This window comes from Anser anser, assembly GCF_964211835.1.
Source record: "Anser anser genome assembly, chromosome: 11".
NCBI classification, from domain to species: domain Eukaryota; kingdom Metazoa; phylum Chordata; class Aves; order Anseriformes; family Anatidae; genus Anser; species Anser anser.
Genome location: NC_139732.1, coordinates 2,979,114 through 2,996,353, shown reverse-complemented (window position 1 = coordinate 2,996,353; position 17,240 = coordinate 2,979,114). Strand labels below are relative to the sequence as shown.

The following is a 17,240-nucleotide window of genomic DNA, read 5'->3' as shown; positions in this document are numbered from 1 at the left end:
GTACATGACTGGAATTGGTTGGAGTTTTTGACATATGGTGCTATAGGAATCCTGTCTGTCAGGAGATGAGAATAAAATTACCCCCAAAAACTGGGGGCTGCAGTGCACATCGTGTCTCAAAGTAAAGGAGCAGAGATGGCATTTTTGCAGGTTAACATTCAGCAAATGACACACGTCGTTCAAGCAATGTTGCAGCAGTACATCAGTGAAAAATGCTACTGGGTCACAAGGGCAGTGTAAGTTAACTAGAGGAAGACATTGGCACTCTTGGTTTTCCTGCAGTGTGTGAACATATGCAAATTAAATTTCCAGCTTCTGTTACCCTCCTGGAATAAGCGTTTGGTGCTGACACTGTGGAAAGAAGTAGCCTCAAATGAGTTGAAAGAGAGTCCAGGTGTGCTGAACAATAATTTCGGATAGCTACTTCTTTCCAAGCATGCCTCTGATAAGACCTTTTTCCATCCCACATGTTCTAGCCCATCTAAAAGTTGTGCATGCCCAGAGGCAGGATAAGTTCTGCACTGAAGAGGATACAGTTCTGTCAAAAAGCAGTGTGTATAGTGCCCAGTGATTAATTTTTCCTTACAATCTTCTGATTAAAAATAGGTGCAAAATTTCTGAAGGAGAAGTTATTCAATATAATGAAGAAACGGAACTGTTTGTCTGCTAAACGATCACTCTGTAGAAAGCCTTTTTTTGCTAGGAAGAACAGTTGAACTGTAGGTTCTCAGGACAGAATTCATCATTTTATCTTAATTTCCCTCAAGCTGTGAGCAGTGCATGCTGAAATTAAATCATTTTGCTTCTGTTCCCCATACCTCCCTTTCCTTCTTCTGCAACCAAATTTGCCACGAAGGGCAGTTTTGCTTTCTAATATAGACACAAGAAATATATTTGATTACCTTGTAAATAGCAAGCCAGAACTGGAAACCAATTTTATTTTATTTTATGATATATATTTTTTTAATCTTGAGTTGTTTGGTCACATAAAATCTCCTCAAAGCCCAGAATGGTCCATTTCAACATGCAGGAAGTTAAGCAGTCATGGCTGAAGGCCAACAAGAACAAGAGACTCCTGCTGAGCTCAGATGTGGAAATGAAACACACAGAAGGTGGGAGTGGGGATGTTGACATTGCCCAAATATGTAGGGGTGGAATTAAGAAAGCCAGAGCTCAGTTGGGGTTAAAACTAGTAAGGAATGTAAAGAGCAACAGGAAGGGTTTCCTCAAGTCCAATTGCAACAAAAAGTTAAAGAAAAGGTGGGCCCACTGATCAATGAACAAGGCCTAGTGACAAAAAACATGGAAAAAGATCAAGGTACAGAGTATTTTTGACTGTGTTTACTTGAAAAGTCTACCCTCAGGCTTCCAGATCCCTGTTCACTCAGGGAACCTGAGTTCAGCAGAGCCTGTGAACGAAGCATTGCTCACTGTAGAGGAAGATCCAGTCAGGGAACACTTAAGCTGTCTGACCATTCATGTGTTCATGGAAAGTTCATGGAGCACGATAGGATGCACCTAAGAGCACTGAGGGAGTTGGACAATGTCACTGTGAATCTGCTTTCTCTTTGTTTTTCTCTCTGAACTGTCATGGTGATCTGGGTAGGTCCCCGATGACTGGAAAAATGTAAACGTCATACCTGTCTTCTAACAAAGCAAGAAGGAGCATTGCAAGAACTACTGACCAGAGAAGATAATCACTATCCCAGAAGTGAATCCATATTCCTGGAAGCCATTTCCAGGAATATGTGTTTAGATTTAGAAAGACCTCCACAGCATGAGCACTTTCAGGTAATCTACAATACTGACTCTAGTCATTCATATTTTTTTTCTACTTTGCATCCTACAATGTGTAGTTCTGTCAAATCAATTAATGACGACTCAGAGAAAGTAGATGCCATAGTTTTAAACAATAAACTGAAAAAAAATATATATATATTTTTTCACAGAATGTGAACAAATTCTTTTCAAGCAGCATTTCAACATGCAAGTTCTATCTTAAGCTCCAGTATTTTGTTATTCTGAACTGTCATGGACTTCCTCACCATTCCCCGGTATTCAGGGATGCTCTCCTCTTGGTTTTTGTTTATACCTCAGGGACTTTTTCTGAAGTTCATTATGTTTAAGAAGGAGAAAGAGGGTAAACCTTGTAATATGGTAACATGAAGGCCGTTTCACAAAAAGCAGAGAAAGGGGAGGCGGAAAGAGAAAGAGATCCAATACTATAAAACTAATAGGCAGGATAAGACAGAAATACAAGTGTATACTCTTTGTGCAGTCTCTTGAGTGTTGAACAACAATGAACTTTGGTTTCCAGTACATTTAGAACTCTGTCTTAACCAGGGTTCTCAAATGTGTTAAAAAGTACCATATGGGGCACAGTGTTTTTGATTAGAAATGCATTAATGTGGGACAACTGCTTTTTCCAGAAGAAAGGCATTTCTAACAGGAAAAGGCTGCTATTATTTATATGAGCTGAGATCATCCCATTTTACTGATTCATTTAGACTGATGCCAACTACAGCTGAAAACAAGCATTTCTTTATAAAGAAATTATGAAATTACTGCAGGCTTTGATCTAACTTCACCCAAGTTTTCGTCTACAGGGACCCACAGCACAAATATTAGTCAGTGGAAATAGGTACTAGATAGTGTATAGATAGAGAAAAGGAGAGAGAAGCCTATTTGACCAAAATATTTGGAACCATGACCCAAAGTCAGGTTTGACACAACTAGCTTCTGTTTAGGTACTAACTTCTATTTTAGGTACTTACATTAACTATTTTCTAATAGAAAGTGGATCATTTAGAAAGTAGTAACACTCTAAACACTCATATCCTTTGGCTTCTTTCCCACCGTTGTAAAAAATATCTGTCCAAGGGGATGTTTTTCAAAAATGCACACACAACTGCATGTCCAAATTGATTTTACATTTATTTTTATTCGCAAATATTTGAACTGTGCTCCATACTTGCAGATTTGGCATGCAGCATTTGAAGTTTAAAAAAATCTCCCCTTACGCCTGTAAGGCAATCCTGGCTAAAGAAATATTCAAAGAACAACTGCCCTCAAGTCCTGTCATGTGATGATTTAATATGAAATACTTATAATGTCAATAAAAGAGAAGCAGGAAAAAGAGAAGAGAAGAGAAGAGAAGAGAAGAGAAGAGAAGAGAAGAGAAGAGAAGAGAAGAGAAGAGAAGAGAAGAGAAGAGAAGAGAAGAGAAGAGAAGAGAAGAGAAGAGAAGAGAAGAGAAGAGAAGAGAAGAGAAGAGAAGAGAAGAGAAGAGAAGAGAAGAAAAGAAAAAAAAGAAAAAAAAGAAAAGAAAAAAAAAGAAAAGAAAAAAAGAAAAGAAAAAAAGAAAAGAAAAAAAAGGAAAGAAAAAAAAGGAAAGAAAAAAGAAAAGGAAAGAAAAAAGAAAAGGAAAGAAAAAAGAAAAGGAAAGAAAAAAGAAAAGGAAAGAAAAAAGAAAAGGAAAGAAAAAAGAAAAGGAAAGAAAAAAGAAAAGGAAAGAAAAAAGAGGAGAGGAGAGGAGAGGAGAGGAGAGGAGAGGAGAGGAGAGGAGAGGAGAGGAGAGGAGAGGAGAGGAGAGGAGAGGAGAGGAGAGGAGAGGAGAGGAGAGGAGAGGAGAGGAGAGGAGAGGAGAGGAGAGGAGAGGAGAGGAGAGGAGAGGAGAGGAGAGGAGAGGAGAGGAGAGGAGAGGAGAGGACAAAGCAGATTAACAAGATACTCAAATATCCAGTTCAACTGAAAGACGATTAATCAGGGTAGTGGCTGAAAGTTGCTGTTACAAGTCACCAAACGGTTATAATAATGGCCAGGGCAAAAAGGATATATTCTCAGAGAGCAGCGTGCTTTAAGAGAGAGTATGTTACAATAGTTTGATGAAGAAATGTGAAATATAAAGTGTCAAATAGAATAAAATGCAATCAGTTCACTGATCCTACGCTAAAGAATTAAAGAAGGCAATAGCCTTGAGGAATGAAGGCACTTCTGATCTTTCGCACAGCATGGGCTGACTGTGTTCCCCTTGTCAAACTGTAAATAATCAAAATCAATGGGAGGCATAAGAAGTCTAAAAAACTCAAAGGAAAAATCATTTCCCAGATATACCAACAATAAAAGTAATTCCCATGTTATTTAATTTTGATTATTAGCAAAATAGAAAAGGCAGAGACCTGGGAAAAAATTTCTGTTCTTTATTTCACTGATATCTGTGAGGTTTTGTGGTATTCTGGGTTTATATTTTTGGCTCAGTATATACTTCTGACTGATCCTTTGAGTAGAGCTCGTATACAGCCTCACAGGGAAACATCCAACAACACACACGGGGAGAGGATTAGACAAAGGTACGCAGGGCATCAGAATCAATATCCATACTGTGTGACCAATCACAGGTCAGCTTGAAGGCCTCATCTCTGTCACAAATCAAAATGATGGACAAATTTTTGGTGTGTAAAGCAAATACAGCAGGAGTACTTCCTGTTCTTCAAACTCTAATATGAATAAGGAAGCCCCTTTCAACATTTACGTTCTCTTCTCTCATCCTTCTCTTGTGCCATCCAAACTTACAAGAAAAGTCTGGAAGGACAGAAGCAAGAGTAGTGACTTCCACTGTGACACCAGAGAAATCATAACAACACTGAAACCACAGACTTCTGAATAAGACATAAACATAGGAGATAGCTGACAGCACCAAAAAGCCAGGTAGTGATCTCAGTCCAGGTCAAGGGGACTATTTCTCCACATCCTTCCCCACATCTGGATTTGGGGAAGGAAAAAGTTAAGCAAATTAATTGTTTCAAAGTAGTATGATCTGTATATTCATCATCTAAACAGCCCTTAATTTTCTGCCCTATTCTGCAAGGGTATAGTGTCACTCTATGCCCAATCTGGTGGACTGGTTTACAGCACCACACACTGACATGAAATTCAGGAGTTCCTCTGGGATTTCTGCTCACTAAGTCAGCAAGAGCTTACAGTATTGCAGAGATAACGGCTGTCAGTCTCTCAAGGGAAAGGCTGTGCTCATGTTGCTCTTGAAATGAATGATGGAACAGCATTAGAAACATCCTCACTGATAGAGGCTGACAGTTCCCTTTATTGTCTAGAGTTAGAACTGTAACAGATACAGTATGTGGTACTGTAAAATAGCATGGTTTGATTCTGAATAGTGAGCCACTTGTTACGTCAAGAAGTCTTACATGGAGAATAAGAGTACTGGAATGAAGGGAGAAACTGGCAAGGATAGAAAAAATGGTATCTTTCAGAAGTTGTGTGGAACCTCTACAACCAGTTGACCCTCTCATATTATAAAATCTTACTGGAAGACAAGGCATTTGTACTGGGCACGTGTTTGTTGCCAGTGTATCATTTACTAATGATGCTAGGATCACTGCAGTTGTCTCTAACTGAATTTGGGCACCCTGTTTAAGTAAACAAATTAGGAGGTAGTGTTCCTTAGTACCTGTTCCTTAGTTCCTGTAAAATAGTTGCGCCTAATCCAGAAGACTTAAATTAGGAAGTCACCTCTCCACTGTCTACCCAGAGAGCACACGGATCCGAAAATAGGCATCAAGGAGGGCATCTGAATGTTCCTTGATATTCTCAAAGTGAAAGAACCTTGCATACTAAATATGGTATTATTAGGATCATGCTGCCATATGTGAAAATATAGCCGTGTCTTCATGTTTAATATCATCTACATCTTTGACATATCAGCTGAGCCCCTGGGTGATTTCAAAGAGGCTAATTATAATCACCTCTTCCTCTTACTTATAGTGCCACAGAAAGAGTAATGACCACACTTGTTCAGCATATCTGGCCTATGGCCTATCTGAGAAACAGGACATTCCTGCAGCCGTGTGTTCTTTGAACTTCTGACATGCAAATATTGACCTTTCTTACCTGGTGCAATACGAGGCAGTTCATGGGCCAAGAGGAGTTCTTCATTGCTTCCAGGGACAGGCAAGCGCAATAATTTGGATTCCCAGAATATGGGGCCAAGTCTAGATTATATCCAGCCACCCGCTGTACTTTACAGTGTTTCTCTCAAAAAGGTCCAGACCTTTTCAGAAGTGCAGGAATAAAAAATAAATAAATAAATAAATAAATAAATAAACAAACAAGATTAGAACAACTACTAAGCCTGTAGATTTAATATTTTCCAAAGACTGGTATTAATATATGGTTTATAATTGTCTTGTCACATACTGTATTCTGAGTTTCATGATTATTTTCTCACAGTGTTTCAGAGGTCGTTACAAATGCCAACAGTGAAGGGAAGTGGGTGTTTCACCTCTAACTAATGGCAGCATTTACTAGCCTGAAGATCTCTTCTTATGTCCATCTAATAAACTGGTTTGTCAGTAGATAATACAAAATTCCATCTGACACATTTGAAAACTAAGTGCCAGACTCAGAGTATATATTCATTTCAGCACACAAGACTTTATAGTTGGAGTTCCTATCAGCTTCAGTAATAGTATCCACACTGCTACCTTCAAATACCAAAAAAAAAGGAGCAAGCCTCCAGGTGAACAGACTTGTACAGGCAGAATAACTTTTAAAACAATTTTTAGGAATTTTCTGCCTGATTTTTCTTGCAAACATAAAGAGCCTGGGAGCTACCAAAGGTCTATTGGACGTTGTGGTGGAGGAATTTGATTTTGTTCATCCTTTCAAGGATGCCTCTGAGGTTTGTAAATATTCACTGTAGTGCTAAGGTTTTGAGAAAGTAGTTGTACAGCAAATTTGAATGATTAATGATCCAAGACATTTTAACATGTTATTTCTCTATTTTCAACATAAATAGTGTGTAAAGGGTGTTTAAAACTTTAATGAATCAAACTATATGAGTAAAGAATGTTAATCATTTTAATTGCCCAGTAGCCTGAAATTAGATTTAACAGTCTGATAATGTATCTTTAAAGGAATACAACCCCGCTCTATAAAAAATCCCTTCCAAGCCAATTCTAATAATTTCTATTTATCTTTTATGACATTAACTGTTATACCAGTCTGCCGACAGACAGCCTTACGCTCACATTTAGTTTAAATGTGGTGCAGGATAGTTTTTCATTATCATTAACGTGCTCCTGGTGGGCAGAGTGCAATGCAGTGGCACTGGTCACACTTCATTGCTTTATCTCATATGACAAAGAGAGATGATGTGCTTCAGTCCAGGCCAGAAGATGAAAGCAAAAGGTGGCCATGGAAAACTCCCCCTGCTGCCTAGGAACAGCATAAGGGCTGCATCGTGTGACTTGCTAACAGCACGAAGGGGCAGACAAATAGATTTTCCTCTATATTTATAACCAGCATCATTCTTCCTTTCAGGCCTTTCAGTGCAGGTAGCTGTTTTATATGAAATGAACAATCTTTATAGACGTACCAGAGCCATAACAAGGCTGATTTTCAGCGAGGCTGAGGTATATAACTCTTACAGAATTGTCAGGCTTCTTGCTCAACAAATCAAGCCTAACTTATGATGTTTGCAGTGTAATTTTTATTCCTGTTTGACTAGCCAACTACCCAGTGGTAATAGGATGTTAGAAAAGGGCAGTAGCAATGTTTGTACATGCCATGATTGATAGGCAAACTCTGCATTTTTCATTTATATCTCCTGATTCCAAATCAGTTAAGTTTAGGAAAAATGAAACAAAATGGCAAGAAAAATGCTTGCAGATTGCAGCCCAGCACTCTCGTAGATCTGAGTTCAGCCCACATCTGCTAGGATTGTCTGGAAACATTAAGATATCTAAATGAAAATCAATACTGTATGTGCCAGCATTTACTACCAAGAACAAGTATCAAGAGACTTCAGCTAATCAGGCTTTCAAGCTTGTATTTGAGCCATAGTCTGAACCCCAGGCGTGTCCTAATTGGCCCAGACTAATCATAGAAGAGTTAAATTTATAACCAGGAAAGACATCTTGTTTTTCTTCCCAGTCATCATTTTGAAACTGAATGCCTCACCTGTGTGGTAGCGGATGTATGGTGATAGCCACCGGTCATGCAAGAACTGCTTCTTACCTGTCAAAGGTAAAGCAAAGACTAATTTACTGTCTTCCATAAAACCAGTCAGGCACATTTAAGCTTTTGGTGGGTATATAGCGCTATCAAACCTTTCACATGACTGCATATTTTCTCAACTTAAAAGCTCTGCATTTAACCCTCCTGTACTAGAAGATAGAAGGTTTATATTTTAGAGGTAAAAGACCCTCTACACAATCTGATCTCTCAGTCTAATTCTTTGTGCCTGCAACATATTTCCAAATCACATACTGCTGGGGGGATTTTGTATTCTTCTGCAGAGAATGCAGATGTGCACAGAAACTAACGAAGTAGTTCAGTTTATCTTCATAAGGTACAAAGACATACATAATATTATTTTTCCTTACTGAAATGAAATTCCTCATTATTCTAAAACGAAAGCATGCACATTATCTCTTGGAAGACTCTTAAACCATACTGTTAAAAATTATACTGCATCAGGGAATTGGGTTCCTAATATTTGTATTTGGGATGCCAAATGTGAGCAGATTTTATACTATTTTCAACAAATTAAACACAAATATGTAAAGCGTTTATGAAAATCAGTCTTCTATTTTGGGCTTATTTTGAGTAACTTAATAATTCTGCATAGATTTCTTTAAACAACAAAATAAAGTGATGAATTAAGCCTGGAAATGCAAAATCTAATGCTTTTAAGTTTTCTTCAAAAGCATATGTAAAAAAAATATCTCCCCGGAGATTCACATCTATCTGAAGTTTAATAACATTATTTAGATTCTTTGTGTCCCATATGTTAGATGTATTTTTAATGTGTACCTGTTAAAACAAAACAAAAAGTTGTCAGATTTTGTTTTCTCTTCTCACCACTGTTAATGGTTTCCTAGACAGTGCTATCATGGAAACATCATGGCATGTTGTGATCAATGAAAGCTTGTTTCTCACATGGCATGATGTTTCCCTTGGATTCTCATCTCCTGCTAGTGCCTGCTGTGAAATTTTGTCAGTTCTTTTACCTTTAAGGATCTCTCTTGTCCTCCATGTTGTAAGCTGCTGTGTTATCTTCCTGAATCAGTCCTCCTGTCTTCTTTGCTGCTTCACTTCCCACTTCTTATGGAATGAGAAGGCTATCTTCATCTTCCCCTTCAGTCCCTATGTCTGATAACTTACTGCTCTCTTGCTGTGTAGCACAGAATGCTAATGAACAAAATAAAGTGAATTTCAGCAAAATTCACATAAATCCACGGAGGGAGAGAAAGGCAAATGGAGTCTTTCCAAAACAATTCAATTATCCGACCTTGTATTTCTATACTAGATACTACATATGCCAGTCAGCAGGAGCCTACCACAAGCATCCTAATCATCAATGTGCAGTATTAGGTTCAAAGATACCTTAATTCCTTTCTTATTCTTTGGTGTACTTATTTTTTCTTTAACAATGATTTCAGTATTAATAAAAACTAGAAACCATACTTAGCAATTCTTCATACCTGCAGAATTCTTTTGGTCTTTACTCTTGCTCTTTACACAGAAGACGACTTCATAAACCTCACTTCTCAATATATAAGAAAAAGTAGAATAGAATAGCTCAGTTGGAAGGGAACTTCCAAGATCATACAAGTTCAACTGCCTGACTACTTCAGAGCTAACAAAAAGTTAAAGCATATTATTGAGGGCATTATTCAAATGCCTCTTGAACACTGACAGCCATGTGGCAAACACCTCACTAGGAAGCCTGTTCCAGCATTTGACCACCCTCACAGCTCCTAATTGACAACAAAAAACAAACTGACTTAAGTGGAATCAGGACTTTAATCCACATACTCATATCATATCATTTTGATTTGAAGCCTTAGGTAAAAGGTAGGTATAGAGACCTATTTCGTACACATCCAAGCTGAACTGAGCAGAAGCCACGATTCTCAGCAGAGGGCCACATCGTTCATAGATAGACAGACTGACAGAGGACACAAAGAATGCATGGACAGAGCTTTTAAGAGAGAAAAAAAAATCAGTAAAATCAAATGTGTCTGGCAACTTACAGCATTACAATAAGGCCAAGAGGTTAATTAATAACCGTGTTATTCAAGGATCTTCTCCCCCAGTTTTGCAGCTTTCCTGGGCTAACCAGTAATGCCATTAAGTACAATTCGATCCATAAGGAGCAGACCGTGATTGCTCAAAGACAATGAGGACCACTCCCTTTTCAGCAGCCTCTTTAACTTTACAGAGGCTAATAAGCCCCAGGAGATGGAGGTATGGAGGTCTCAGTTATAAAAGAGGAGCCCTGCACCAATCCTGCTGGAAGGAATTCCTCTACAGGTAGTGAAAAAGGGTATACGAGTCCTCCACAGAGCTAAGAGCAAGGCCCAAGTCACCTTAAACTCTCATTGAAAAGATGATTGATTCTGTTCCGTTTTGCTTCTTCCAGCAGAATATAGCAGAATATTTTCTCTGCTGCTTGCTTCCAAGTTTACGGCATTTGTTTGCCAAGTACTGCAGTTGTCAGATGAACATGACCTCCCCCCTATGGTGCACACCTATTTTCCTTGTGCTGCATATCCTCCTTTCCACTAACAGTACAAATCACAAAAACACATACAATTCTTATTTGCATCTGATACTGAATAGAACAACTTAAAGCTTATGCCAAGTTAACAATCTTTTCTTGGCAATTTCACACCAGGATTCTATGCCAACTTTTGTTTAACAAGCAATGTTATTAAGAGAGAAAATATGAAAGTTTTTTTGTTTTTCTGTTTTGATTTCTGTGAATTTTCTGATGTAGTGAATTTTCCCATGTATATATATACCTAAAAACTGAACAAAGGCGTAGCAGTTGTATTATTTCCATGAGAAGTGTTAATGTACTCAAGTTTTAGACAGTTTAGGATTTTTTTTTTGCATGCTATTTTTTTAACATGTTTTACATAGTGTTTTTTACATATTAAAATCAATACTCAAAATACAGCTTCAAGACACAAGCTTCAAACCCTCCTCTAGACTGCACTTTCACACACTCCAAGAGCTGGTGTTTCTGTGAAGATCTCGCCTCTCAGTGCTACTCAGAAAGTAGAAATGAATTAGAAATGAGATTTAAGTAGCCAACAGATTATTCCCCTGGCACACAGAATACACGGCTGCTAATGTGCCAGATCTCCTACTGCCACCCACCATCTTAGCATATGGGGTTTGTCAGGAGTAAAAAGGCAGCAGAACAGCGCATCACTGTACTTCTTCTCCCCCATACAACTCAGTTAAATCACTGACACTACTGGTAGCTCTAAGAATTCCCAAGCATCAATGCAGAGACTACAAGGTCAGGAATGAGAGCAATAAAGGAACAATACCCTCTTCCTACTGGGTTGAGGATCAGCCCCTGATTCTTACTATTCTCATTAGTTCAAGAGACTATTCTGCAAGTCTGAAACTAAAACAAAGTGGGAAAAAATCATGCTACTCATGGTGGAGTGTATGACCAAATCAGGAATGATCTGGCACCTTCTGTTTATCCATTTCTTTCTTTAGTTTCTCCTCTAGTGCTGCTGACATTCAGTTCAACTCCTTTCATATCCATCCCCTTTATTATTATTTTTGCTGAATCAGAATCCTTAAACATTCTACATCTTATATATATGTATATATATATCTTTTGAGTTGTACAGATGGGTTGTATGTTTAGAAGTAAATGAGAATGATCTGGGCATTATCACTTGCCATCATCCTGTGATGTACTCTTATAATTAGTCCAGTTGTGTCAAGTTCTTTACTGAAAATTAATCTCACTTCCGCAGCGTTGCCTCTCTCGTCTTGTCAGATTATGCACTTACTTTATTGTGTGCTGTATAACTAAGATGTCGTCTAAAGTTGCTCGCTATAATCTAGCAAGTTTGAACAGAGATCTCATTGTGGAAGCACCACAGCTGAGCTCAGTGACTGAAAGCCACTTCTCATCTCTGACTGGACTCGTCCAAATACCCCAGATTTCAACTTGTACTTAAACCAGATGGAGTTCATGTCACCTCTGCGAACTAACTGCTTTTGTACTCTTTGGTTTTCGCATTCAATGTATTTGAGCACAGAAAAGACTCTTTATGGGCTACTAATATATTCAGTAATGAAAGGCCAGTAATCTTTCAGATTTACTATAACTTCATTAAACACAGTCACAAAAGATGAAACAAGCATAAAGCAGAAGAAACATTCTCTCATTTTTTGCTGAAATCAGTATTATTTTCAGCTTGCTATCTCTTGAAATGTGATGTCTTCTACTTTGCCAAGTAAAAATGGGACCCCCCCCCAAAAAAAAAAAAAAAACACCTCCCAATAAATGCCTTCGCCTCATTGCATTTCTGTAGGCAAGAAAGAGACTGTCTTTCACGGCTCCTGAAGAGCTGCACTGTGTTTTTAAAGGACCAATACTAAAGTTACTTGGATATTTCTGCAAAAAGGACACAATCTAACATAAAAATGATAGTACCAGTGTATAGTCATCATTAGGCTTCAGATTTAACAATTCGTTAATTAAACTGAGTTATGTCCAGTATCTTTCAGCTTGCTAATCTATAAGTAAACTGAATTTGTTTCAGTTCCATACCAAGAACAAAGGCAAAAATACTTCGTATTTTTTAATGTAATCCAAGATTTTACAGGAGTTGACAGTACCCTATGTAAAAATGGTAACTCACTAACTGCAGCCTTGAGAGCTAACTTTTGGGGATAGAAATTACTCGTGCTTGCTCTTTCCTCTCAGGCTTTTAGTAAGGAATGCAAATAGTGCTCTTTGTAGTACTCCAGGAAATTAATGGTTGCTATCAGAATAATTTTGTATTGGACAGTACACTGAAAAGAACTGGATGTCAAGTAGTGACTACAAAGTGACAAATTTCATATGATAATACCAATTTCCTAAATATCCATTTAACATTTTCATAACAATACTAACAACAATGTTAATAAAGTGAATTTTACTCTGGAGATTACCTGCCATGTTGTGTTGTTATTCCATTTCAACGATTTGCCTGAGTCTAAATATTATTTTGAGATTTTTTCCTTTCTTACAGTTTCTTTCAAATTCTTTCTTTGTTCCTTACCTTAAAAATTTTTGTTTGTCATTGGCTGAACAATGGCTCCACACCAAAGATTCATTTTTTTCAAAGCAATCCCTGAACAGCTGAAAATTGCAAATATCCAGCATTTCTGAAAATCAAATTCTTTCCTCTCCAGGCAATGTATATATGATGTTACATCAATTTAATTTGCACAGTCTAATCATACTGATTTAACTACCTATATATCAAACTGAAGTGCAGCCACACCACTTTGCAGTGCCAGCAGAAGGTACTTCCGCTTTTAATCATTGTGCAGCGCTGTACTTGGTTTCAAATACCCACTCAGTACATAGCCGATGGTGCAGTATCCCATTTCTCAGCCCTGTCCTCCCATCCCTCCTATCTGCTCAGGCATACTGCTCACAGATTGCCTGTCCTGTTCTGGATAACTAATGTCCTCCACGATTTTCAGTTTCAGCAGTGGTATCACTTGCAGAAATGCTCCTTCATAAACAGCAGATAGAGAGAACAAGGGACGTGAACACCTGTTTTTAGCAGCTTCCATTGAGCCTTCCTTATTTTGTCTTGTTACCTGCTCCAGGAGCATCTCCTCTTCTTCCTTTGATCATTCTAGTCTTTAAAGAGCTAACCCTACAGAATTGCAAATATGGAAAGATCTTTGTATGGTTCGTTCAAATTGAGAAAACCTGCACAAACTACCTCATATTTAAAACAATAATAATCATCATCCTTACCCCGACCATCATAGGATGATACATAGAGAGACAGGTAGAGGCAAAGTAACAGAGTGCTAAACAGCAGTTCATAGAGTAGGGAAAAGAAATACTAAGGAATGAGTCCATGTGAATCAGAATTAATTGCAGACAGCTAAATTCCAGTGTTACAGTTGAAAAAAGGGGGAATAGCTTTGACTCTTTCAAAATATTTTCTGCACTTTTCATATTACAATTGGCAGCAAACACAAAAACTATTAAGGCTCTTCATTGCTTTCTTCTTTTCATTAGAAATGTCCTTGGCTGCACTGAGTTTAAAATATCACAATGCTGAAACAAACCAGAAGTTTCTTAGTAATAGTAGTCTGAATGACAGGGTATTATCACCTTTATCAAATGGGAAATGAACACTGAATTAAACATAGTTTTTAAAGCAGATTTGACTAAGGAAGCATCATTCATTAAACTAATTTTATGGGAGAATTGTCTCAACAATTTGAAATATAATTAGAAGCTGGCAAGACATACATTTATAGTACCCATCATTGCAACTCACTTTGACTTTTGGATTTTTTTGATGTTTTTCTTTTTTTTTTTTTTCCTTATGCTCTGGTTAAAAATTTTAATGTCATAAATAGCCGTGTAGTTTGTATCACATTCACTAGGTTCACTATCTTCACATTTCACATTTACACTTCATTACAAGCATTTTACAGTAGTGTAATAATTGAACGTGGGTACAGCTGATGTTCTTAAATATCACACTTTCCAAAACAATAGTCCTGATGCATTTATAAGATGCAGCTATACAATAATGATGCTGTACAACATACAGGTATTTCACTGAAACAGTCCTCTTAGAAATACTTTATGAGGGCTTTACAGTAACCTTCTACATTTTGTTTTCATAAGGGGGAGAGAAGAAGGGTGGGGAGGAAAGAAAATTTCCAATTGTGGATTCAGTCAGGCGGAGGACATGACTTGTGCAATCCTAATAAATCAGAGCATTCCCGTGTGGCAGAAGCAACAGGGGAATAGTGTAAGAGCAGTGCTGCATGTTGACCTAAGCAAGAGCTTATCGAGAAATGATGTCCTCTTAAACAGACTCCTGTAGAGATGTTCTGCATTTCCTCTGACAAATTGTAAGTGCCCTGACTGTAACATTCCTAACAAAATAGGGCTGATTTAGCAATGCACAAACTGCCCATTATCCTACTGCATAAAAAGGCCATTTAAAGCAAAGCCTTAGGACACTGGCCCATTGGAAACAGTACATCTGAAAAATTACCCCCATCTTGTGCCACCAAAGCTGTTAACTACCCTAGGGAATATGCCTCATTTACAATACAGACAAATGTTAACTTTAATGAGTTTAAAAACTGCCATTTTTCTTGTGTGACTTTGATAACTCTTGAAAACTTAAACAAATACTTTGGCTATTTTTTCACCTGGAATATCAGCTAACTGATACTGCCACCACATTTGTTTTCAGCTACCCTTGCCTTTCTCTCATTCAAGTCATAACGCTGTATACAAATACAATTAAAAACTACATCCACTCCCAAAACAATGCTGGAAAGATTAAACAATCTATTTTAACAAACTATTCCTGCATGAAAAGTTTGTGAGCCAAGATTACCACTTGTCATCATCTTCCCAAGAGATGGAGTACCTTTTAAAAAGTATCTCTAATGAGATCTACAAATCTATGTGCAAGACAGCTTACTTTGTTGTGTTTATAGAGATAAAAAATATTTTAAACAGATTATGGTTCTTGGGACTGATAAAAACACAATGGGGGTAAGGTCATCGGGAAATGTTAATAAAAGTTTTCATAAAATATGATGACTCTCAGGGAGTAATGTTTAGACATAAAAAATAACTATGAAAGTATATTTTCTGCTATGGTAAACACTCAGTTTTTCTACACCTAGTTGACACTCCAAATCCTTCGTTTCTTCTGTTGGTGGACATTTCTAGCTGTTTGATTACCCATCAGGGATGACATTATTATTAGCTGATGCAGCATCTTTGCCTGTACTTCAACCCATTCTTTTACAAGCCTCATTGAAAGAGAAGAGCCACCTGCTTTAGCCATTAGCTGCTCATTTTAAATCCTTAATCTGCCTGCCAGCAACTGACATCCAAAAAAAAAAAAAGCTTCATCCTAGCTAGCTATGCAGCAGGAAAATCTGTTAGAACCTTCTAGGGGTGATGCCCTTCTTTTCTCATGTAGCAGTTTGCACAAAAGGAAGTTGTGGAAAACATAGCAAGAACAGGTGACATTTCTAAAGCTAATTCTCTACGGGTAAAGTACCTTACTACACTTATAAACTGTATCATCTTCCATTCTTTTAGCCAGATGTTTTGTTGCTCCATATCATTAGCCACAAGCTGAAAGGAAATGCCTTTTCCAAGGAGAATTTCTTAGACAAGTCAGATTACATTAATGAAATAAACATCAGACATTGGATTTTCATGTTTAGACAAACTTTTGGGAGAAAGCTAATGTGCTCCCTCACTGTCATATTTTCCCCACCTGTGGCCAGCTTTTAAAAACAATAATTGAAGAACAATCTCTCTATATAGAGACAGAAAATAAGCCTTGAAGCACACAACTCCATTAATTGCAGGGTATCAACACCTATGTGTACATTCAGTACAGATGCATGCATTTTTGACTGTAGGCAAAATTTCACCCACAAAATTATTATAAAATATTTAATGTTTTAACATTAATTCAATACGTCAGATAACACATTCTATCACATTAAAAACAATAAGTGGAGAAATAAAGAAAAGTTTAGAGCTCTAGCAACTGATTATCTTGTCAGCCTTGTATACACAAGATGAAAGTCTCAAAGGTGATTCTGAAAGCACTCAGTGCACAAAAGCATCAATTTACAATAAAATGGTGAATGCTGCGTTAGTTTGTGGCTGACAAAAGAGATATTCAAAACAAACCAAAGTCATGCAAATAATTATAATATTTCAGTGATGTAATTGGGGAAGGCAGGTGTACTTAGAGAAATTTTTATCAGGATCTTTTGGGTGTTTTGTTTGTTTGTTTTTAAATCACAGGTTGAGTTCCAAATATTGCATTTGCTAATATGGGTAATATAAAAGTACACTTTTTAAGCTGTTCCCATCAACACAGTTTCAGGCCCTACATTTCAACAAGAATGCAAATATTTTAGCAGCATTTCTAAACAGGGTAGATCTATTCAGTTAAAGACCTTCTGTACCTTCTACAGTTTAAATACCTTTATATTGGCAAGAAGATCATATACACAATCTTTATATCATTAAAAAAATCACTAATCTGAAGAGAATAAATATAAGATTGGCTAGGTAAATGCTACTAATTCATTTCCTTCTAAAGAATCAGTAAAATTTCGTTGAGAAAATTAATATAGATCTGTATTAAGGTTAATCAACCACC

The 17,240-nt window shown here is 37.3% G+C and overlaps 1 protein-coding gene across 1 annotated transcript in view; it reads right to left on the bottom strand.

Annotated features, from left to right (window-relative positions):
• The window catches only part of LOC310879956 (uncharacterized protein), a 307,953-nt gene that overhangs the window by 147,477 nt on the left and 143,236 nt on the right, over positions 1-17,240 (bottom strand). The window contains exons 7-9 of the mRNA XM_083795024.1: positions 9,030-9,210; positions 7,978-8,034; positions 5,908-6,067 (exon numbers count right to left, since the gene is read on the bottom strand). The gene's annotated coding sequence lies outside the window, so the exon portion shown is untranslated. The remainder of the gene's footprint in view (positions 1-5,907; positions 6,068-7,977; positions 8,035-9,029; positions 9,211-17,240) is intronic.